Genomic DNA, 23,410 nt, shown 5'->3' with positions numbered 1-23,410 from the left:
GCCAGCGGTGCGGGAGGGGCGCCCCACGCAGGGAACCGGGCCGGGCTGACAGCCCCGCGCAGACGGCGAGCTGGGCGGTGGGGCTCCCCCCTTACCTGTGGGTGCACAGCTCCCCCCCCCTCCCCCGCCGAGAAGTAACGCCAGCGCACACACCGCGGAGCCTGGCGCCGGACCGGGGCCGCCGCCGGGGCACGGCACACACACCCCCCGAGCAAACCCCGTCCCCGCTCCGCGCTCCGCCCGGCGCTGGGGGCGAGCGGCGCCGCACCGGCGGGGCCGGCGGGGCAGAGGGCGGCGGCGCCGCCGCGGCCGGAGGGCAACAGGCTGGCGGGCGGCGCCGGGCGGCAACTTCGCGCAGCGCCGGCAAGTTGCGCTGCCGCGCAAGACGCGCCCGCCTCCGCACCTCGCCCGCGCAGCCGGCTGCGTGCCCGCGCCTCGGTGTGAGTATGTGTGTGCCCGCCTGAGTGCGTGCGTGCGAGCGCGTGTGCGAGCGGCACCTGCCGAGGCCGGGCGGCCGCCGCGGCGCGGTGCGGGTGCGGAGCGCAGGGCGGCGGCGGCGGGAGCCGGGCGGCTGCGGCGGGCTCGGGGCGCGCTGGGTCCGGGCTGGGTCCGCGCCCGCGCCCGGCGCCGCCGCTGCGCCCTCCCGGCTGCGAGTCCGCCCGGCTCCGGATCACGTGGCGGTTGCCGGAGGCAGAGACTAGAGAGGAGAGAAAAAAAAAAGCGCCTCATTCCTTCTTCCACCGCCATACTGTATTTTATAGTAACTCTCATTTTTATTCCTCCCTTTTACTCCCGCTCGGTGAGTACCTTTCCGCTGACATTCTTGTCCTCCTTTTTTTGTCCTGTTTTTTTCCTTCCTTTTGGTTTTTTTTTTTTTTGTTTTTTTTTCTTCTTTTTTTTTTCTTCCTCTTTGATTATTGTTTAAATGGATTTGATCTCTTGCTGATGACAAGTTTTTTTTCCTAGCATGCGATGGTTACTAAACTGTGAGCAAAAGGTGCTGCTGGGGCCGGGAGTCACTGGGAATGAAAAATGATAATATTAATAATACGGACTTGCCAGTCCAGCAACAACTGATATACATTTAGTAGCTATATATCTATATATGCAACTGGTTTTGTTGTGGCACGGAAAAGCAATGTGAAATATGATGCTTATTTTTCAAAGATAAGAGAAAAGGCATGTTTCTAACTCTTTTTGCAGAGGATTTTCTCTGGTGGTGCTTTATTTTTTATTTTTGGGTGTTTTTTAAGGGTTTTTTTTTCATAAAGAGATGGGAATTGTAAATTCATTTTACAGCAGTGTTTACACAGAGTTTGTAATCTTGCAATTCTGGTGGAAGCCACAGAGCAAGATGTTAATTTTATTATTTTTGTTATTGTTTCTTTTTTTTTTTTTTTGACACTCAGTGCAATCATCAGGGTTTGGTTTTTTTCTTTTTCTTCTTTTTCAGTTTTTGATGCCTGTTTATAATGTGAAACTTTTCTTGCAGCGTGTTATGGTTATCATTTTTAAATACTTTTTTTCCTCCCTAAAGATAACAAAGCAAAACAGAAAGCTAAAGAGATGATCCTTACTTTTGCAAATTTTGCACCTTGACTTTTTTATGCTTTTGCCAGCAGTATTTTATGATGGTTATTATTATCATGATGATGATGATAGATATATACATATATACAAATAAATACATTTTCAAATGATGGCAGTGGAAGGTTTTCCTGGAGAATGAAGTGCGGTTTGGTTTCCTTGTCAACGGAAGATGAAGTGAACAACTGAACATCTCCCCAGTGCAGGTACTTCATCTCCTTGTAGGCGTTTCCACGCTGTGTAAATTACATTGTGAGAGATTTTTTTTTTTTTTGGTAAGAAATTTCTTTCCACCCCTAACTAAAGGTTTCTGTGTAATACACATGAGGACTGAACTAAATATCTCTGCCTTGTGATTGCTTGGATGTGTGCAAAATGTTGCACTAATTGAGCCTAGGTCGGTTTAAGCTGAAGAGAGGTTTTTTATGTGCTGTGCTGTATAGGGGAAAGGCAGCTGGGGAAAAAAAAAAATTAATCAGAACCCCCGCGCTTCCCCCTGCCTTCCCATTTAAAAAGAAAAAAAAGAAAAAAAAACCTCAAACCGAAACTGGATGAAACCTTGAGATCCTCCTTATGAGTACAAATACTTGTAAGACTTTAGACAAAAGCAGGACTCCTGGCCCTGTATTGTGGTGACTGGTGTGTTTGTGTGTGTCTGTTTAAAAATTATCCATTAGAAAATATCTATGAGAGAAACAGCAAAGGAGGCTCCCTCGGAGAGCTGGCTCACTGCCACGCCAGGCATATTTCGTAGCCCTAAGGGCAGCAAAACCCTTATATCCAACTTCTGCTCCTCATATTAAAAAGGCGTAAACAAGGCAGCAGGTTGCCTCTTATGAATTTAATTCATTGGGATGGAGATTAATCAGAAGCAGATATTTGCCTGGAGGTGTTTCGTTTTGTGTTGATGGTTATTAATGCCACTGGCTGACAGGGAATGGGAAACACTTACTTTCCGTGACGGTCACTGAGAGTTCAGGATTGGAGAGGAAACTGTTACTTCTCATGGAGAGCACTTAAATGCTTAACAGAGGCTGCCCCTGGTATGGAGACAGGATATTGGTTCTCTAAAATACAATTTGGAAAGATTTTTTCAGATGACAGTTTTTGGGTGGGTTTTTTTCGTGTTGCGCACCGCCCTCCCCCACCCCCCCACCCCCCCCCCCCCGATAAGACATACAGTGCAATGTTATGCTCAAGTTGAAGTGCTTAATGCTGGGATCTGCAGTGTTCTCTGTTGCTTACTTTGTTGTGATGGGATTGCTTAATGTATTTTATATAAACAGCTTTTAGGGATCTATGACTAAGGGTATGCTGTGTATTCAGATGTGAAAACTAAAGTTACAGGGGATATATTTATTTTCTTACTGGCATATAAGCAAATACAATTCATAAGTCTACAAATGCATTTAGAAGTTTGAGGCTTCTAACACTTATATTTACATTCTTGTAACTTATCATCTTCCTTTAAAGTAGAAATGTGTTTAAGTCTTCAGCTTTCTCTTGTGCAATTAGTCATGTTGAAAAATACCTAAATTCATTTGTCTTTGTAGAAACATATCTATTATATATTTACAGTGGCCTTTTCCAGCTTAAATGTAATAAAAATATTTAGCACATATGTCAAAGCAGAAGCCGTGCATAAATGATGGAATACATTTGGAAGTATATCAGGGTCAATAATCCATGTGTCTAAAAAAATGGTCTAGATATTTGCATGATAGATTATGATGACTTCTCTGAAATAGTTAAGATCTGTTGGGTCAATATTCCACGTTTTAAGAAGGCTCAGCCTGCTTATTTTTTCATGATTTGGTTTGAAAGCAAGCCATTAAAATACCAGAGTGAATGAAACTTTATCCTCCACCACCATTTTTCTTTCCATCCCTCCTTATTTTTAATTTAAAGTTTTTCTTTACATTATGTGGAACTGCCAGTAAGCAAAATATTTTTGATATTGCTAAAGTACTGAAAGAAAGTTACTAGGCTAGCAGTTTCCAGAATGGTATTCCTTTCGTCCTTTCTTTAATATTGCAGGTGTGTTGTATGAGTAATTTTGTACAGATAGTTGCTGACTAAAGATCTAATTCCTGCTCATTTAGTTCTGTCTTGGAGTCTGAGAAAGAAAGTTTTAGGAATGCACTATTTTCAGCACCCAGATTTCATCTACAAAGCGCCTGTTGTCTGAGTAGCATGGTAATTAATATACACACATTTCATTTGCAGCAGTCTGAAGTTATATGATTTCATATGTATCAAACAGCATAGGGACTTTAAAATAGGAATAAAGGAGCTAATTTTGAAAGAGGATACCTCTGCCTCCTGCAGAATGTGGGCACAGTAGGATTTGGGTTGGTGGAATCCAGCTTAGTGTTTCCATAGTTATGCTATGACTAACACTGTTGAAAGCATGTTTGGAAAGCCATAGTTAGTGTAAAAGACAATTGTCCTTTTGTACCTTTGCGATAAATACAAATTTTGCCTAAGAATTGCAGCATTGTTTCTACAAGTGATGATATAATTCTATTTCTTGTATTTAGTATGAGATGCTATACTTATTAGCAAATAAAAACGAACAGGTGAACAGAAGTTACTAACTGAGTAGTGCCTAGAACGCTGTTGCATAAAGACACTGTAGTGGCCTGAACAGAAGCGTATCTGCTCACATGTTTCTACACAGGAGATAGGACTATGGAGGCCTGTGGAATGATCAGCTCCATTTTGCTTTGGTGCTAGGCTGGTCGTCTTGTTTTGTTCAGATTCGGAAAGCTCCAGTTTACATTTAGCTGGGACGTCACTCCCATTGCACCTCTTCAAAGGCTGGGGCACAGCCTCACTCTTTGGCTGTTGGAAACCTCATCCCTGTCCTATATTTATTCTCAGAGAGTTTACGTTCCTTTATTTTTGTGCCAGTGCAGTTCCTAATCAGTAAGATTCCTTCACCATGTCTCTGCTCCTCTTCAGAGTATATTTCTAGACAGCAATCACAGCCCCCTTTCACTTACGTTTGCTGGGGAGAGGTTCCCTATGGTGCAGCCAGTGCTGGGAAGGGATGTTGGGACTGGCTGTGACCAAAGTCATACTGCAGCAGAAGCAGGGCAGCTGCATTCGAATCTTCTTCCACCCACTGTTCTGCTTTCAGCTGCGAACATGGCGGTCCTGCTTCTGGCTCTTACATCAGCCTGAATGTTTCCACCTGGAGCTGCACTGGTGGACATGCCTTCTTCTGGTGAAACAGGCTTTGTGCCCTGCAGACCTTCCCTTCACTCCCCCTAAGTGATCTGAATTTCTCTGACTAGAACGTAACAGCAAAGGACTCCCAGGAATTTCTCCTGCTACAACTGATTTTTAAACTCCCAAGAATCTTCTACTTATTGTTTTAGTATTTGTATTCATACCGGCCGGGGGAACCTGAATGAGCTTGAGCCAATGCTGTATCAGGGGCTGTCTTCTATCAGGAATAAACATGAAAGTTGGCTGAAATGCTTTATAAAATATCTTTTCTGTATTAGTTTCTTCCCAGGTTGCTTATATCTTAGCTTTCTAGTCTTCTAAAGCATTATTCTAAAAGCAGTTTATTTCTCTTTTACAGTGTAATTTTTCCTACTGTCTTCATTCCCTGCATTGTGGGTTTAAAGAGATAAAAACATTAAAAAGCTTAATAGTGTTTAAAGTGTAGGATTGTAAAGACTGATAGGTCTGCTCTTCGATTAACGTTTTTAATTTCCCTTGGTCTTCTTAGAGGATGCGGTGCTCTGTCAAATTCTGGAGCTGAATCCTTTATGTTTTAACTACTTACAGAATTTCTGATCAGAAGGCTAAAGGTGACTATTTCCTGATGAAAAATTATGTAATTTGTGACACCATCTACATAGTTATCCAGTTTGCAGCATCCTTAAACTTGGATGCAGACTGACAGAAGAAAACAAAATGCTACTTTTAAATGAAGTGAAGATTACAGTGTAACGTTTTCACCTTTGTTAAGGTACCAATATTAATTTATGATCTTTGAACAGTTACCAGAGTAACATGGCTTGAAGATTATTGTTTTGCACATCACACATTAGAATAATTTGTACCATTTTTTTTTTATCTTTGCTCTTTCCTATTTCAAAATGACGCTGTAATCTCTATAATGTGCTTAATCCTTCAAAAGCATTTATACCATGATTTTGGAAGTATTTTATGAGAAAGTTTATTTTTGGCACAAGTAAATGTGATTTTCTATCTCAATGCATCATCTGCCACCAATTAAAACAAACAATCAAGTAGACCTTCAAATTACTAAGTAAATCTGAGGTTACTTACTATGAATACAATTAATTTGTTTTTATCATTGTGATATTCTGGGATAAAAAGATAGGTAGACGAATAGATGGAGTCATATAGATAGATATTTTTACAGATGTTTTTAGTGTGATAGAGAATTAACAGAAATCATACATTAATTAACTTTCTTTTTGGGTTTAACCAACAGAATTGTTTAAGAATGAACAGTTTAACTTTCTCTGTGTAGTAAATTTATATACACCAATATTATCTACTGCCACTTGACAAAAGCTACAGATGAATTGCCTCTGTGGTACTCCTCCATGTGCCTCCCCAGCATCCAGCCCAGGCTCCCTGGGTGTCAGCTAGCCTGCCAGGATGTCAGGGCTCAACCATTCTGCAACTGCATTTCAGTTTCAGGAAGAATTTCTTGCTCTGGTGTAGCTCCTTCATGGTTATGTAGTAAACAATAATTTCTACTTTGACTTGGCTGGTAGAGGTTTGAAGAAGCAGAGGTGGATTTCATATGAGTGATGACCAACAGTGGGTGTGAACATGGTGGAGTATGAATGATGCTCATCAGGCTCTTTATTTTTCCTTTGCACATGCATGAGTCTGTCTCCTAAAATACCCAAATCTCTGGTTAAATTTGGTTTACATCAGTGGCCCTTCCCAGGTGGCCTTCTGATAGCAGCGATTATTGCCTTTACTGACATGCAGTCTCTGAGCAACCAAGTCAGTGTGGAGCTCTGAAAACAGCTGAGACTTTGCACAGGCAATTCTGTGGTCCTCTGAGAACTGCTTACAATCCCTTGGACAGCCGTAGCTTATAAAACGCAGTACAGACCATTATTATTACTTAAAGAACAAAAAAACCCACAAAACCAAAAACATAAAGGATCTAATGATAATTATTGGACCTTGGTAGTTATTACATGACTTGGTGAAAGTCAGGTCCCAGTCTTCCAACTGTGCCCCATACCAACAGCCGCCTTTATTTCAGCCTGCTCAGTCATATTGGTTGCTTTTGTCAAGATTCTCCCTTGAGTCAGGCATGTGCTTTGTGTTGTGCAGGGTCAACAAAAAGGGGCTATCTTGCACAAATCAAATATTAATGGGATTCTTCACCTGACTGAAGCAAGGCTGGATTTTTTCTTTGGAAAAAATATTGCACCAGCACAGTTCATTCAGTAAAAAGTTGGCCCCATTTTTGCTGAGATTTTTGCGTAGAAGCTAAACAGCATCTATGTCAAATAGGTACAAGACACATCTTATTAAATAGTGGTAACTTTATGATTCAGGACAAGCACTGTGCATGTATACCTTGCACGCAGTATCTTTAGGCTGACCTAAGAACTGGAGTTTGAGCAGCAAAGAATTATATTTGCACCATATTGACAATGCTGGTCCTTCTTTCTGTTTGGTTGTGTTGTAATGGAGTTCAGAAATACTAAAATGTTTGCACTATCCGAGGCATCCTCTTTATTAGAACAAGATGAATGAATAAAATGCATGAATGTAACAAAGACAGTTTTGTGCATTTTTGCACACCAAGCTTGCAGTCAAGGGTTGCTAACAGCTCTTCTTCTTGTTAGAGGGAGTTATAGTAACTCACTGGCTTTTACACTGTGCTTTTAGTAATTGTAGCGTCATGCTTCTGAGCTTGATCCATAATGCAGAGTTACTTTTTATAAAAGAAAGGGAATTCTACCTAGTTACAAGATATTGCCATAAGATTCTTTACCCAATAAACATTTTAAAACGTGCTGTGCGAACAGTCATGCAGTGTCTGAAACAGACACCCTGAAGGCATAATTTAAACAACATTTCCTGTTTGGGTACCTGTAAAAGGATTAATTATACTGTGTTCTAAGTAACAAAAATATCAGTGCTACTATCGCATTTCTTGTCTTGTATTTGCTACTGATTTCAAAGGGTAAAACCCAACACTTGAGATTTTGCACAGTAGGTCAGTTTTCTAATGTAGTCTCTACTGTATAAATTCACATCCACTCTTTATTTCAAATTGCAGAAGGGGGAGGATAAAATTATGTTTTCTTCCTGCATATACAACTTTCAGTTAAATGGGAGTTCTGTAAATGGGACAACTGCAAGATTGGCTCTGAAGGGGTTAGCGTGCTTCTGTTAGATGGCTGTGCACTTGTAAGTTGTAGACAATTAATGTAAATTATGCACAATGACAAAATAAACTACCTTTGAATGTTGACATTATGTTGCTTTTACTTTAGGGGGATAGTTCATCATGAGATTCATGCTGTTTTTATTGTTTATTATTTTATGAGAAAAGTATACTGTGTTACCATTCATCAGCATGTACCCTGCTCTGTTGAGTGATGTTGAAACAGAAAGGTGCAGAATTGAACCCTGGTCCTATTAAAATCAGTAATACATATGCTGGACAAAATTTTATGTCAAAACATTTTTTTTCCTGTAGATTTTTGATAAAGTGATTCACACAAAAGGCTCAATTCATCTCACTTAACCTTGCTGTTTAAAAAATAGGTTTTCACAGCTAAGCTAGTCATCATTTTAGCCATCTAAAAGTTAGTCATTGAAGTCTAACGCAGTCGCTCAAGGCTTCGTAGTCAATGGAGATATATAGACACTTCCAGAGAATTACAGATTACATCGCAAGAGAGGCATCTATGGATAGCTGAGATGAACAACCTTCCTAAAACGCTTCTCTCTTCACTGATGAGACACAACCTAGATGGGGCGTTCAAACTAGATTCCTAACTTTTTAATGGAGGGAGTTAGAGGAGATGAGTCTCATGGCCACTACCCACCCCCCCCACCCCCCAGTCTGTTGAAATAGTATTTTCTTAAGTAAATATTTGGTTGAAAACATTATTTGACCTAGAATCTTCATGGCTATAAGTTTTTTACTTTAACTTTTTTTCAACTTCTGCAGTAATTTTTTGACAGAAATGCAAGTTTCCTTCTAAACACTTTGAATCAGTTCTCGACTATAAGAAAATTCCCAAAGATTTCTGTTGGGGCAAGATTACACACCTTTTTCCATTGTTTCACCCAGTTTTCTGACTGTTCATGATGTGGTCCCTACAACCTGATCCTTCAATGAGTTCTCCACACAGAGTCAAATTCTAAAATGCAGGGACTTGAACTGTTTGGTACAGTCATGGACCTCATTTGAGAAACCTCTGAAAATAATCAAAAGTTAAGGATTATGTGAGTGGCAACAGAATCAGCTACTTGCACTTTGCGTATGTAAATTAATGTAGATATATAGTCACAGTGTTAAAAAATCATTAGTAGCTGAAGAAACAGCAGAACACCTGAAGTTGAAAGTTCTAGGTGCCTCTGAAAAAGGCTTTTTGAAACACAAAAAGGCAAAATAATAGTTTGTGAACTGAGGTCGTCCAGGCAACATTGGTTAAGTATTTAACTATTGATGGCATGCCGCTAATATCCTTGCATACATGCTTGTTATAAAAGATACCAGTAAAACCTGTATTTTTGACTATCCAGATAGATTTTATCTTTCCTTGTCTCAGGTAATTTTCTAGAGAAGATTGGAACTTTAGAAGACTGAATGTTAACTTCGGTATAAATCAGCTCTTAGACGAAGTTTATTTCAGTGACTTGTCTTAGATCTGTCCCATGTTGTTGTGAGTAGCAGGATGCAAAAGCACTGGACAATTTGTGCCAGTGCCTGGTATGCTATGATATCCTCTTTTCCACAAATTATGAATTCTGTTGTGTCTTTCAATATGTTTGGTATTTCTGTAAGATTTTGTACAGGTACCAAAATATTTGAACATAGTGTACATGTTTCCACCATAGGTTTTGTCTTATTCTCAGAGCAGCATTATCTGAGTGCCTGTGCAAATGTTTTTAAGCTGCTCACATAGGCCATGATTTTCCACTGAGAGCATAGTATGAAACTGAACAAAAGCTGAATCCAAATTAGAAATGAACCATTTGGTATAATGGGAATAAGCACAAAACTCAGCGTAGTAAGAGTTAATTGCCCAAATACCATAGTGTTACCACCATGGAAAAGTAAGATGCAACCAACTGTGGGGTCTAACAGCCACATTATAATCATTTGTACAGATTTGGAAAACTTACAGACTTGTCAGAATTGAGAAGAGTCGTAAAAAGTTGGAGTTCTCAGCACTTTGAAATATCTGTTTCAAAGCAGCACGGTAATATGCTCTGGAGACTATAAACTGTTAGCTGCAGCTACTGCGTCATGTTACACACTTCACCATCTCTTGGTCTTCATCCTTGTTCCTGGCAGTGTATCTGTATTTCTGCCTCAGGTTTTTGTACTGTCCCTCACAAATACCTTGTCGGAGCAATATTCACGTAAAACAGATTTACAAGGATAAAAGACTTCATGAAGTTTTTGCTTCTTTCCCCTGTTTCATTTATGCACCATAACATTCCCTTCTTCACTCGTGTCTTGGCTCAGAGTTAGGAACACAGTGTTGTCAAAGAGATATAAAGGCCTCATAAACATAGGTCGTCAGGACATACCTGAGCACAACTGAATTTCCTCAGGAGAGTAGGGCATATAAGCCAAACTGTGTTGTCGCTGCGTCTAACTTTGCCAGCTGCTGTGGGTGAGCAGGTGGTCCAGGGAACCTGAACGGGGAATACGTGTTCAGGGACATGCGAGAGAAGACATTAGAAGAAAAATAATTACAGTTTAGTTTAAGGAAATAAGCTATTTCAAGAAGGCTACATTTTATTTATTTATTTATTTAATGTACAAATTAACATCCTATATAGTGTGACATTTAATTTCAGGAATTTTAAAATGGGTTCAGAAATTCTTGATTCTTGATCACAAATATTAATGAATGTTCTAAATATTGATCATGATCAGACTAAGACTGGCTTCTTTTCACTTTCAGATCTTTTAAGATCAAAATCAGCACTGCCATAGAGACGCATGTCATGCTGGTCTGCAGTGACAAAGAAAGAAAAGTGTATTTTAAAATGTTGGGGGTGTTCTTTTGAATTTCTGGATCCTTTTTATCTTTTATTTGTAATTTGTTTTATTTCAGACTTGCTGGACCTTCCCTCCTGCTCTGGACCTCTCCCCTGGCGTCGGCACAGCTCAGAAGGATGAAAGAAAAGGAAACAATAGGAAAGGGATGGAAGAGGGGAGAGGAGTAGAAAGGGAAGGAGGAGGGACAGCATAGAAATGGAGAAAAGCAAATCCCCAGCGGTTCAGTTAAGGCTCTGGACGATGAGGGTGTTTGCAGTCCCTGCTCCTCCTCACCTCCCCCTCAGGCTCAGGCCCCTCTCCCTCTCCACCACCTTAGCTTTCATCAGCACTACAGATATTTCACTACTTATTTCCATTTTTTATTAAAGAACAAAACCAGAACAGTTAAAGTCTTGCAAACAACAAAATATAGCCCTCTTCTCATAAATAATAACATGGCACTGTTCATGTAACTGGTTCTTGAAGTAGGGTTATTTTCCTCCTAGTAAAGTATATTTATTGCTTTAACTATGAAAGTATGGAATGGTTTCATACTTCATGAGTGAGATGAAAAAAAAGGTTAGTTCGCTCATTCTTTTTATACTCAAGGTGAGCCCTTTAAATCAGCATGCACACGACTCTCTGTTTCAGTTTTATTCATCTAAAACCAAAGCAGATTTTATACTGGTCTTTATTTACTTATTTTTCATCTTCCCTTCTTCCAAAGCTTTACTTCCAGGGGTCCTTTACTCCTCATAATCTTAGTAAGAGTATAAATTAAAAACTATTCCTAATTCTTTAGTTAGTTTGAAATTTGCAGTGTATTATTCAGCTTGTAGGCCAAATACTCCTACCAGAGTGAAAAATGCAGCCTGTTTTTTGTTGTGCAGTCTGACTGTCAGACAAGAAATAGGGACCCTGCCAGCCCAGCATTTGGCTTGGTCTTGGTGTCTGGCCTTCTTTTCCCAGCTGGAATAGTGGCCACTGTGGAGGTGGAGGAGTGCTTGGATTAGAGGGACTCTTTGGCCAAACCTCCTTTCGATCCTTATTACGTACTTGCTTCTCCACAGCCTTTCCCAGCAGGAACCCCTTCCACCTGGCAAGGTTGTTTTGGGAGTGTTAATAGGAAGGGTAGATCCAGTAACTGGTCTTTCTAAGAAGGTATTTCCTAAATCTAGAGCTTAAATTGGTCCTGTGGCTCCCCTATACCAATATATAATTTTCTGCTGATACAGAAAAGCCAAAGGAGGGTAGCCACTAATCCAATGCAAAACAAGGCCCCATTGCAAATTTGTAGACTTAATTCTTTAAATGGCAAATACTAAGATTTCCCAATTGCTTATTACATACTGTAATCAATTATGGTAATTAAGTGAGAAAAGGTGTTAGATTTCAACAGATTCCAGATGGAACAGGTATTCATTACAGATGCTGGTGGAACAGGTCCAGAGCAGAACAATCAGGTCCAAAAGACTGAAATAAAATTTATATCCTAAAAAGACTTTTTACAAAAATACTGTAGAAAAAATTGTTAGGTATTATACATATCTAAATACAGTAGGTCAAATGCAAACATGTTATTAAATAAAAATACAGTACATAAAACTGCAAGAAAACAATGACTTCTTTCAGGGATTTTATGTTTAAGGATATGTTAAATTTTATTAACGTTTAGGAGAACTCAATTTTACATTTTCTTAAAAGATGCACTGTAAACTGATGCAACTGACTGTTGCCTCATTACTTGACTAGAAACTTCAAATTTCAGCTGGTTTTTAGGTCCACCTGATGTATTGTTCTTACACTTTATTTAGATTTTGATTATATGTGCCCAGCTTAATTGAGTCACGTGCTTGAATAGTAGGTTTCTGATCTCAGCAGGGTACTCGGAGCCCCCTGAACTTTGTACTTTGAGTCTCTGGGCAGTCCCTATAAAAAGCGGGCATCTTGAAGGAGCCCTATGGACAACTCAGTGGGGTACCCAGGTTCCATGGAGAACCATGCTGAGAGCTGTGGCTGTCCCACAGGATGAACAGGAGCTCCTGCGTGTACTAGGGCACGCTTGGCAGAGAGCATGTCCATCCCCTTACTGGAACCAGGGAACTGCGTTTGGCATATCCCTTCCCTGGAGTCTGTTGAAGGGCCAGTTTTCATGGAAGAGTTCCCTGGGCCTTATGGTCTGAGGTGGAGCTTATTTTTTTCTAAGGCAGGTAGCACTGGTGCAGGCAATTTGCATATCTCTTCGAGATTCAGACTATGTTTTCCAGCCTTATATGTTATTTAAGGTCAGCTAAGGGAAGCCTATCTTAACTTTGGGTGACTTTAGCTGACAATACAACAAAAGTTATGCACTTTGAAACTCACTCTCAGCTGCTGTTGAAATGCAATGCAGTGCATCTCATGCTTCAGAATTTGGAGTCATTTGGCAAGGGGAGACATGTGACTTTCTTGCTCTTGTAAGTAGATATTTTGAAGCCACTGGTGTTGGAGAGGTCAGTAAGACTGTCCACACAACTAAGATGAAGAAGGAGCTGTTGAAATGGATCTGAAGTAAATATTTTTCAAATCAGGGTGGAGTGATGATCACTTCCTTGGACTGACTCAGATCCATTGCCTTTTCTCAGTCCTACCATTCTATTGCCTTTGCCACAAATATTTTAACTTTGTAGTTTGCTTTGCAACTTTTATCTTCTCTTTCAGAGTGTGACAAAATAATTTCATATAGCAATTCCTATTTCACTTCAAAATGTAACTACAATATAATCCATAATCATCAATTTGTTTTATAACCAGCTGTTCACTATTATGTTTTACAGCCTTGCAGTGGATCAGTAAAATGTCTTTATAGAAGTGGAGTAATAGAGTTGGCACCTTTGAAGCTAGGAGCTTCCTAATGAAAACTTTGAAAGCTTTGGTCCTTTTCTGAAAGGGTAGTGCTCTTTACAAATGTTTATTATCTGCCTCTTTCAAATTAAATACATTGTGACCTCTGGAATGTGATATAAAATATGTCTCATGCTATTGGGTGCTACATGTAACACGTAAGTTTTGAAATAAATTACGTTAGTCTTCTGGTATTAGACTTCATCTGTGAAATTCAAAGCAAGATTTCCAAATTATGATACTTGCCTTTTAACTTCTGCTCACACAGAGCAACAAGAGTACGTACTTTCGAAAGTCAAGAGAATTTTTACCATCTCTGGTAAATAGAGTTAGAGACCTGACCTCAGCATCTTTATGGAAGGTTTACTGTGTGTATAGTGTAGATTACTGTATATGATGGCAATCTCAATTTGGCCTAGAAAACAGAATTGTGGAAACAAGGCTGAATGAAGGCTGCCATGATCATTAGTAAGATAATTCATATATGAAAGATATTTTAAGTAAATATGTCAAGGGCAAGGCATACCAGGTACACTTTGAACATAAAATGCATACCTTTCTATGTGTAACTTGTGGGAAGACAGAGCCCACAGGGAAACTGGGAGCCAGGTACTGCTCACTTGCAGTTTTGCAGCACTTTAGACGTGAGTCCATTTGGATTGCGCCACAACAGTTTTATCTGAGGGCATAATTTCTTGGTTTGATTTTTATATTAAAGGATAAGAAATTGTGCATGATATTTTGTTATAAAAGTCTGTCTTTCCCAGTCTCATGTATTTTGAATAGTACAGAGCATACCATGATATGTAGAAGGTGTACCTACATAACTATATCTGGGGATACTCCCTTGTAATTAAGGCTATTAACAATGTTGCTGTTGATTTCATTGGGAGCAAGATCAGGCTTCTGTTTTCAGTACAGTAGGCTCTGTTTCTTATATAAATGTGGAACAGGGTATTAACTCAAAAGAACAAATGGTTTGGTACCTGTTGAATCAGAGGTTCTGAGGATGGCATAATAAAAATCTGATTTAATATAAAAAATACAATGTTGTTTTTCCTAGTCAATGAGTTGGTGTATACTTTTTTTGGTATATTAAAAGAGAAAAAGAGCTGATATATCGGGTCAAACTCAAGATCCAGCTAGTGCATTATTCTGTTTCTGCTGGTAGTAAATAATAGGAAAAAAATTGTATTCTGAAAAATGGCTACTTTCTACTAGTAGGATACATAGAATATCAGAATAATAATGAAAGAATAAACTATACTGCCTATAGTTTATCAATATTAATAAATTGATATAGAAATTGATACCTTGTACAATTAAATACATATCAGGACAGGTCACACTATCTTAGCAAATGAAGTAAATATAATGCCTGTTAATGATCTTATCAATTAACAGCAACTTCATATTCTGTAGAAAAACAAAGTCTTAATATATCCTGTAGATAAATATTTATTTGCAGTCTATCTGCAAGATGATGAACTAGGAATACTTTATTAGATCAGTATGGCAGCTCAGATCAAACTCCTAAAGTAATTTCAGATGATAGGAGTTTTTAATTTCCTAAATTCTGGCATTTCCTAACTTTGTATTCCTTGACTTTGCTGACCTACTTAACTTTTTTCAATATAGTGGTTTTTGAATGTGTATGTGTACAATCTATATTTACTATATTGAGGGAGATTACACGTCTAGACACATATATTTGAAGTTTCATTATGAAATATGTGTCAAAGCATAAAAATACAGTTATTTATGAAAATCGTTTCGGAGCATTGCCTTGTAGCTTCTTATTGAAGCTATAAATTTGGAAGTTTCCTGTATTTTCTATTTGCACCATTGTATGAGGAAGTAAACCAGTAAGATTGTAAAGTAGAAGCATGCTTTAATGGACAGAGCAGACCACTCAAGCTTGGTCATATCTGTATCCCAGCAGAAACTCTGGGAGGAAGTCCTCTGTTTTTTGTGAGCTTCAGCTTCCCATATATGTTTACCTATTTACATTTAGAACAGTAACATGTCTTTAAGGACTTACTTTATTAGTCAAATGCATCTAAGAATTTTAAAGCCTTTACGCTTTACAAATGCTTATCATTTGAGTAATGATAACATAAGAAAACTTGATTGATTTGTGTTGCCAAAGTGCCTAAGAACCCAGGCATGAAACAAGACTAGCAGCTTATGGAAAAAATGAAGGGTGAGCTCCAACCTCAAAACCACATGATTTATATGCAGCTTGCAACGCACCATGAGTGCTCAGGATTCTGCACTGGAGTATGTATTCAATAACAGCAATTATTTTTTCTGAAAATAACGGACATAGTGTAAATATTTAAATTCTTTTCATTGTGAAAACATCTAAAGTATTTGCATGCATTGCCTCTATGAACTATGAACTCATTCAGTCACAATGTCTCACCAGCAGTATGTTGAAAACAATCAGTGAAAATATCTTTATCAATTGAAAAATATTCTTTCTTACTGTTAGCAATTTTTCTCTGGTTATATATTTTGCATATAAGCTTGCTGTTATACTTGACATATAGTATCATTGTTCTTGTATCCTTTTTATAAGTCCCCAGATAGTTCTTTCCCTTGGAGACTTTTTTTGTTACTATCTTTCTCAACACCTTTTCACAAAGCTCAACCTAAAAAAAAAAAAAAAAAAAAAAAAAGGATGGAGGCAAAACTGGGTCTTTATTAATAGAATAATAACAGCATATTTCAGAGCAGGTGGAACAGAGAGAGAGAGATCAAAGCCAAGTTAACAAATAGGGAAATTATCACAGTGAAATCTCCAGAAAAATCTTACAGCCATTTTGTAGGCAAAATTTTAAAAAGACATACACTTAATTTTTATTTTTAAATGAGCTGACTTTCATGGAAATAGTTATGTTCCAACAGTTAAAGAACATCTATGACAAGCTGCTGAAGTTCTCTCATATACCATGGTGTGTGTGTGTGTATATATATATATGACATCCTATATCTTACATGATCTTATCTTGTGTGATATATGGTGTAAGATAAGATATAAATTTCTGTTTATTTACAGCACAGACTGTCAATTTGTTTTTTTCAGGAACAGTGTATTAGACAAAAACTGAATCATTATAAAGGAGGATAGTTGTTTTCAGAAGGAAGACTAAAAGAAATAATTTTCTTTCAGTGAAACCAAATGTTAGTTGATATGAATTCATGGAAAGATACTGCATGAGCGAATAGTCTGGCTTAAATACATAGTTTCATTTGCATTTTTGGTCTCTATCTAGCTGATGCAAAGCATATAAGGTCTGTGGTGGAGCAGGGAGTGATGTGGCCTTTGGCTTTGCTTAGGATTCCCTTTGGTTGTGCAGGTAAGGACTTCTCTCCTGCCAGCCACCAAAGATGTACATCTTTTAAGGTTTCATATTGTAAGTTTATGCTTCATATGATCACATAATTCAGTATGGTCAAATCCTACAACTCACCAGTTTGTCTAGAAATAATATCTAGATATTTTGTGGGCAAAAATTACTGTGCAGTTGAATCGCAAGTGTTGTGTCTTGGGGGCAAATTCCCTTCATAATACCTTATTCTGCAATACTATATTGAAAATTGCTGCAGTACCAGATAAGATAAAACGTGAATTCTTGTAAGTCAGTATTGATGATTTCTGTAGTCAGATTCTCAATCCAACTACTAAAGTCAGACTTAACTAACTAGTCTTTTTTTGAGATTCTAGATTCAACTGGCTGCTATACAAGGACATAAACAATTGCCACTCTTTGGCTTCCAAAATTTTATGTCGGGCATAGCCAAAATATTACAACATTTAGGGTGCAGTTTAGAATGAAATCTTGTTTCAAAATAAATTAAGCCAGCATTCTGTAATTATTTTTCCATAAAGACTTGGAGGAATGCTGCCTTCATCTGACTTTTGATTAATGTAAAACACTTGTCCTTTGCCAAATCCCAACACAAGGAATTTTCCCCATCTTACTATAAAAACTGTTTATAAGTTAGAGTATTTTGGATTGTGGTGATATTGTGTATATAGTACATAAAAAAGGGTTATAATCCAAACCTGCAAAAACATGTTAAAAAATGCTTAAGTATTTGGAGTTACATAGTTCTTTCTAGTTTTAGACAATATTCTTAATCAAATCAATTAATTTTATGAAATCATGTTTATTCATGAAAATGAACAATGGGAAGTTTTCTTGTACACAGCAGAAGGCAGGCAATGAGAAAGAACTTTGTCATTTAGTTTCTAGGCTCCTTTTAGGTGATGTTTTTCCCCAAAATGTTTTTCTCGGCCTTCTTTTCTGAGGACAGACACATCTGCAGTGCAGGCACATGTGCAGGCCCTCTTCCCACTGCAGTTTCAGTGTCTTTAAGATCTTGTAGTGTTTACATGACTTTCAGAAGACTCTGGGTATGGTTTAACCTAGTGCTAGGTTAGTGTGGCCTCAAACCCACAGCTCAAACTTCTCTTTCCAGTTCAGTCCTCTGTAAAATTTCCCATCTAAACAAGTGATCTCTAAACCCCTTGCAGAGAATCAGTGTTTTGGGCAGTGGGCGCAGTTTTTCCAGTGGGAAGTTCCAACATAAAGATAATTTCCTTGTCCATATAACCAGAATGAAGGGCGTTTGCTGGAAAACAAGGCTGGTCCAGAAACACGTGTTTCTTTTACTAAACGTATATTAATCTAGTGGGGACTTCCCTACTAGTCTCTTTCCTATGAACATTAGGGCTGAAGGTGATACTGATGGCAGTTTGAAAATAGACATTGGTATTTATCCATTTTCTTTCGTATTTGTTTAAAAGCACAGAAATAAAAAATCATTGGAGCATAGATATGGGATATTTTATTTTCTTTACAGAAAGCTGAAAATATTAAAGTAATTCCTCATCAATACATCCTCATCAACCAGTGCCCCATATTCCTGGTTGGAGCATTCATTACCTGACTCTTGTGACTGAAAACCATAGAATCATAGAATATCTGGAGTTGGAAGGCACTCAAGGATCATCGAGTCCAACTCCTGACCCCACTTAGGGCAACCTAAAAGTTAAACTATATAAAAAGCATTGTCCAAACACTTCTTGAACACTGACAGGCTTGGGGCCACGACCACTTTCCAGAGGAGCTTGTTCCAGTGCTTGACCACCCTCTCAGTGAAGAACTTTTTCCTAATCAGTCATAGGAACATAGAATACCAGGTTGGAAGGGAACTCAAGGATCATCTGGTCCAACCTTTCTTGGCAAAAGCATGGTCTTGACAAGATGGCCCAGCACCCTGTCCAGTGGAATCTTAAAAGTGTTCAATGTTGGAGAGATTATTCCGATGGCTGATCTCATTGTGAAAAATTTTCCTCTTGTGTCCAACTGGAATCTCCCCAGGAGTAACTTGTACCCATTATCTCTCATCTTTTCTATGTGACTCATTGTAAAAAGGGATTCTCTATCTCCTTTGGAGCCACCCTTTAAATACTGGAACATAGTGATAAGGTGTCCCCTAAGCCTACTTTTCTGAAGGCCGAACAAACCCATATCTCTCAGCCTTTTCTCATATGGCAGGTTTCCCATTTCTTTCATAGAATCACAGAATCACGAAATGGTTTGGGTTGGAAGGGACCTTAAAGGTCATCTAGTTCCACCCCCCTGCCTTGGGCAGGGACACCTTCCACCAGACCAGGTTGCTCAAAGCCCCATCCAGCCTGGCCTGGAACACTTCCAGGGATGGGACATCCATAACTCCTCTGGACAATCTGTTCCAGTGTCTCACCATTCTCACAGTAAATAATTTCTTCCTAATAGCTAATCTAAATCTGCCCCCTTTCAGTTTAAAACCATTCCCCCTCGTCCTACCCCTACATGCCCTTGTAAAAAGTCCTTCTCCAGCTTTCTTGTAGGCCTCCTTTAGGTACTGGAAGGACACTATAAGGTCTCCCCAGAGCCTTCTCTTCTCCAGGCTGAACAACCCCAACTCTCTCAGTCTGTTGATGCACATTTTTCTGTTTGTGTACATTGTCCATTTATTATGGTTGATTTCTTCTACAAGCATCCACTACAGTTAACCTTTGAACTAAACAAAATAGTCCAGTTAATTTCACTGATGGGCTTCAACTTTTCACCACCAAGGAAAGCATAGTCACATTTACAGGACACATTGAGGAGCCTTCCCTCCTGCAGATACAGAGAATAGTGTAAGAATAAAACCATGTAGAAACTGCAAAGGTATTGGACAGTGAAAGGAGCATAGTGTCTAATGGAAGGATGCGTATGCACAACAGAAATAATTAGTACCTGGACCTTCACCATGATTCCCCTCCACTCACCTCCTTTCCTCTCTTTAGATTTCAGTTTCACGTGGAAGTCTTCTTCTAACAATTGCATATCCCTCTACAGAGCTGAAATCTTTTCAACAATCCTGCAAAATCAAGTACAAATGATCCCATAAGCAAACAGTAACAGGCAAGAAGGTTACCAAAGCTGATAGTATTTGGAAGTTAAGCTGAAATTTTAAAAATACTTTGACCTGGACATTTTTAGACACAGTGACCAATATTTGCAGGTGTTATAAATTGGTAGGATATCTTCATTAAATCAATGGAGAATTGATTGCCTGGTTCTATGCTCACAACTTGTTCATACCAAATGCAATGGAATTTACTTCCTTTTAGTGATAAATTGTGGAAAACAGGATGATTACTTCTATACTGGGAAGATCATTTCAGTCTTATTACAGGATGACTAATGGAGCTTTAAAAATGTTGAGGTAATGCATGTGTGTGCCATAGGTGGAGGACAGGGGAAAATACGATGCACATGAAGCCTGAGCACAGAAACAATGAACTTGGAAACTATCTTTTCAGTGAAAGCTATATAGCTGTAGAGCTTCTCCTTTGCGTTTTGAGAGGATTTAGAAGAATGTGTTATTCATAGTGAAAGAATAGTTAGAAAGTCAGTTGTTTCTGAGAAGAGGAGACTCAGGGGGAACTTACTGCTCTCTGTAACTGCCTGAAAGGAGGTTGTGGGCAGGTGGGGGTAGGTCTCTTCCAGGTAACAAGCGACAGGACAAGAGGAAATGGCCTCAAGTTATGCCAGGAGAGGTTAAAATTGGATATTAGGAAAAATTTATTCTCTGAAAGGGTGGTCAAGCATTGGAACAGGCTGCCCAGGAAGGTGATGGAACCACCATCCCTGGAGGTATTTAAAAAACATGCAGATGTGGTGCTTAGTGGCATGGTTTAGTGATGGATTTGGCAGTTCTGCATTAATGTGATGATCTCAAAGATCTTTTCCAACCTTAATGATTCTGTGATTCTGATGGAGGGTGGTGGGCAAAAGTATACATATTTTTTTTAGCCATTTTATGTTACACACTACTGCAGAAAAATGTCTTGTGCCTTGAATAGTGTATTGATTATAGTCAATCAAACATAGATTAAGGTATGCCCTACTTAGCAAAAACTGCATTGACAAAGAGAGTGTATTAATGAATCATAGAATTTTGCCATGAATTAGGGCCGCTGAGGTCTTAAATGTGAAAGGTAAATGTGCTGTCATTTGATAACCCAATTTTTAGATTGATTTTTATAGATACAATGGAGCATGTTATGGTAAATCTTGAGAAGGGATAAATCACAGAAAGGTTCAAGTCATACAGTCATCAGATGCTCAGCTGTCAAAACATCGTTTTTCTGATTGTTTTGCTTTGGACCCAGAAATGCTGTTTGGTTTGGGAAGCATGCTTTGGAGCCAATATAGCTGAAAGGGGTTAAAGGGTCATGCTATGCAAGACACAATTTTAATTTGAGGCAGAGGGGGAAAGAAGTCCACTTTTTTTCTCTTTTGATAATGATAAAAATATCCATACGTTGAAAAAGTCATTATTTTCTCCTCTGTGTTTTAGAACCAATATTATTTTTTTCCATTGGTATGTTTAATGAGCCGTAGTTAATATATGCTACTTAGCTTAATCTCTCTGAAACTCAGCTTTTCAGTATGAAAGAAAGGGGGCAGGAGGAGAATTAATACATACAAGGGATAAAACCTGGAAATACATTCATGGCACCTGAGCCTCAGCTGTCACCTCATGGGTGGGACAGTGAGTAGATTTGTATTTGCTGTTGACCTTGCAGTGGAAGCATATTGCATAGCCTTTCTGAGCCTTTTTGTTCTTGTTATTCAAATATCAACACCTTAAACTGAAAGAATCTGCCTCTGTGAGTTGATTCAGAAATAAATTGTGTGCCAAATACTGTTGCTTATTGAAAGAAAAAAAAAAATTCAAGCTGCTGAATAATAATGTAAGTGTGGGATTAATGAAACCTATGGGTGACAGAAAAGTGGTATCAACATTCTCTATTGTTCTTTCATTTTTTCATGAAATGGTGCACAAGCAGTCCTTGTCGTATGGCTCTAATGACTGCTGCTTAGTTGCCTCACCAATGAAGAAGCACCTTGCAGAGGAACTTGAGATTTGCATTTGGTACTTTTATCTGTGAGAGTTTCTTTAAACAGTGCCTTTAAAGCCAATTTGCTGTAGTTTTCAATCTAAAATGCCATTCATGTTTCCTAAATACCATTAGTTTTCACTGGGGACAGAGACCGGCTTGTAACTCATTCTACATCTCTTTACTCTGCTGTTGTTGTAATGGGTTTGAACTGTGCCTTTTGTGCCTTGTTTTCTCTCGTCATTGAAATGGGAATAAAATCCTCCATCATCAAAATTATTGTGGATGATTTATGTATTGAGTTATCCATCACTGTAAGATTCAAAAGCAAATATCTTAGCAGCTGTGTTTTTAGCCATTGTCACAAATTTGTCTATAGATATGTCGAAAAGGTAACCCCCGATATTAGTAAACCTACAGTCTATTCTGGATGTTGTGCTCAGCCAAAGGTCACTCAGACCAGTAGAAAATGAAAATATATGGCTGGAAGACATGAAATAACTGTCTTTACCACTCATTGTTTCCTTTTTGGCAAAGCCGTTGTAGCTAGCATCTCTACTTCAGCACTGGTGGACATGTTCTGAAAGAGAGAGAAGTATTTTCATTTGGAATAACACATTAACCAGTTGAGACCTGGGAAAGCTGAGTGGTTTAAATGAATAGGCAGTGGTCTCTGTGAGGGTCATAGTCTCTTACATACAGGTAATAGCTTTTTGTTGTTGTGTTAGAATGTGACACAAGAGAGGCTTTGAAATGAATCAGGTATGTTCTGCTCACGCTGAACCTTTGTCTGAAATTGCCTCTGATCAGCCAAAAAGGAAAGGCTGCCATCCCTCTGAAATGATGGATGGATTTGTCTGGTTAGGAAAAAACACAGTGACAGGCAACCAAAATTTTCCTACATACATATTTAACCAAAAATACTAAACAATATGCTTCATTTTGTCACTGGAAATATTTTGTTATGAGATGATGATTCATCATTGATCTTTGCTCTCTCCCGATGCAACAGCTCTCTTGGGAGGAAAATATAATCTATAACAGTCTTATTTGTTTGACAAGCTAAAAAAAATCAAGAAACAGACTTCAGCTTTTGTTTCAGTGATTTAATGTACATTTTCCAACTTTTTATTCGAAGAAGCTGTTTGTAAATCTGGTCTAGAAAAATGCTGTTTTTATAAGCTTCAGAAGTATGTTCCATTTGGAGTGAATGAATTATTCCTTGCCAACAGACAGCT

At 38.7% G+C, this 23,410-nt stretch overlaps 1 protein-coding gene across 4 annotated transcripts in view; it reads left to right on the top strand.

Annotated features, from left to right (window-relative positions):
- The first annotated feature begins 542 nt into the window (after window positions 1-542).
- RALYL (RALY RNA binding protein like) overlaps window positions 543-23,410 on the top strand; it is a 400,885-nt gene continuing 378,017 nt past the window's right edge. For 2 of the 4 annotated variants that reach the window (XM_037381573.1, XM_037381571.1), the window contains exons 1-2: window positions 703-799; window positions 1,707-1,793. The gene's annotated coding sequence lies outside the window, so the exon portion shown is untranslated. Of the gene's footprint in view, window positions 800-1,706; window positions 1,794-23,410 lie in introns of all 4 variants that reach the window. The other 2 variants (XM_037381575.1, XM_037381576.1) reach the window with 2 other exon arrangements.

Source organism: Falco rusticolus, chromosome 3, assembly GCF_015220075.1.
Source record: "Falco rusticolus isolate bFalRus1 chromosome 3, bFalRus1.pri, whole genome shotgun sequence".
Classification (NCBI taxonomy): domain Eukaryota; kingdom Metazoa; phylum Chordata; class Aves; order Falconiformes; family Falconidae; genus Falco; species Falco rusticolus.
The sequence above is the reverse complement of the archived record's forward strand: the minus strand, read 5'-3'. Positions and strand labels throughout refer to the sequence as shown.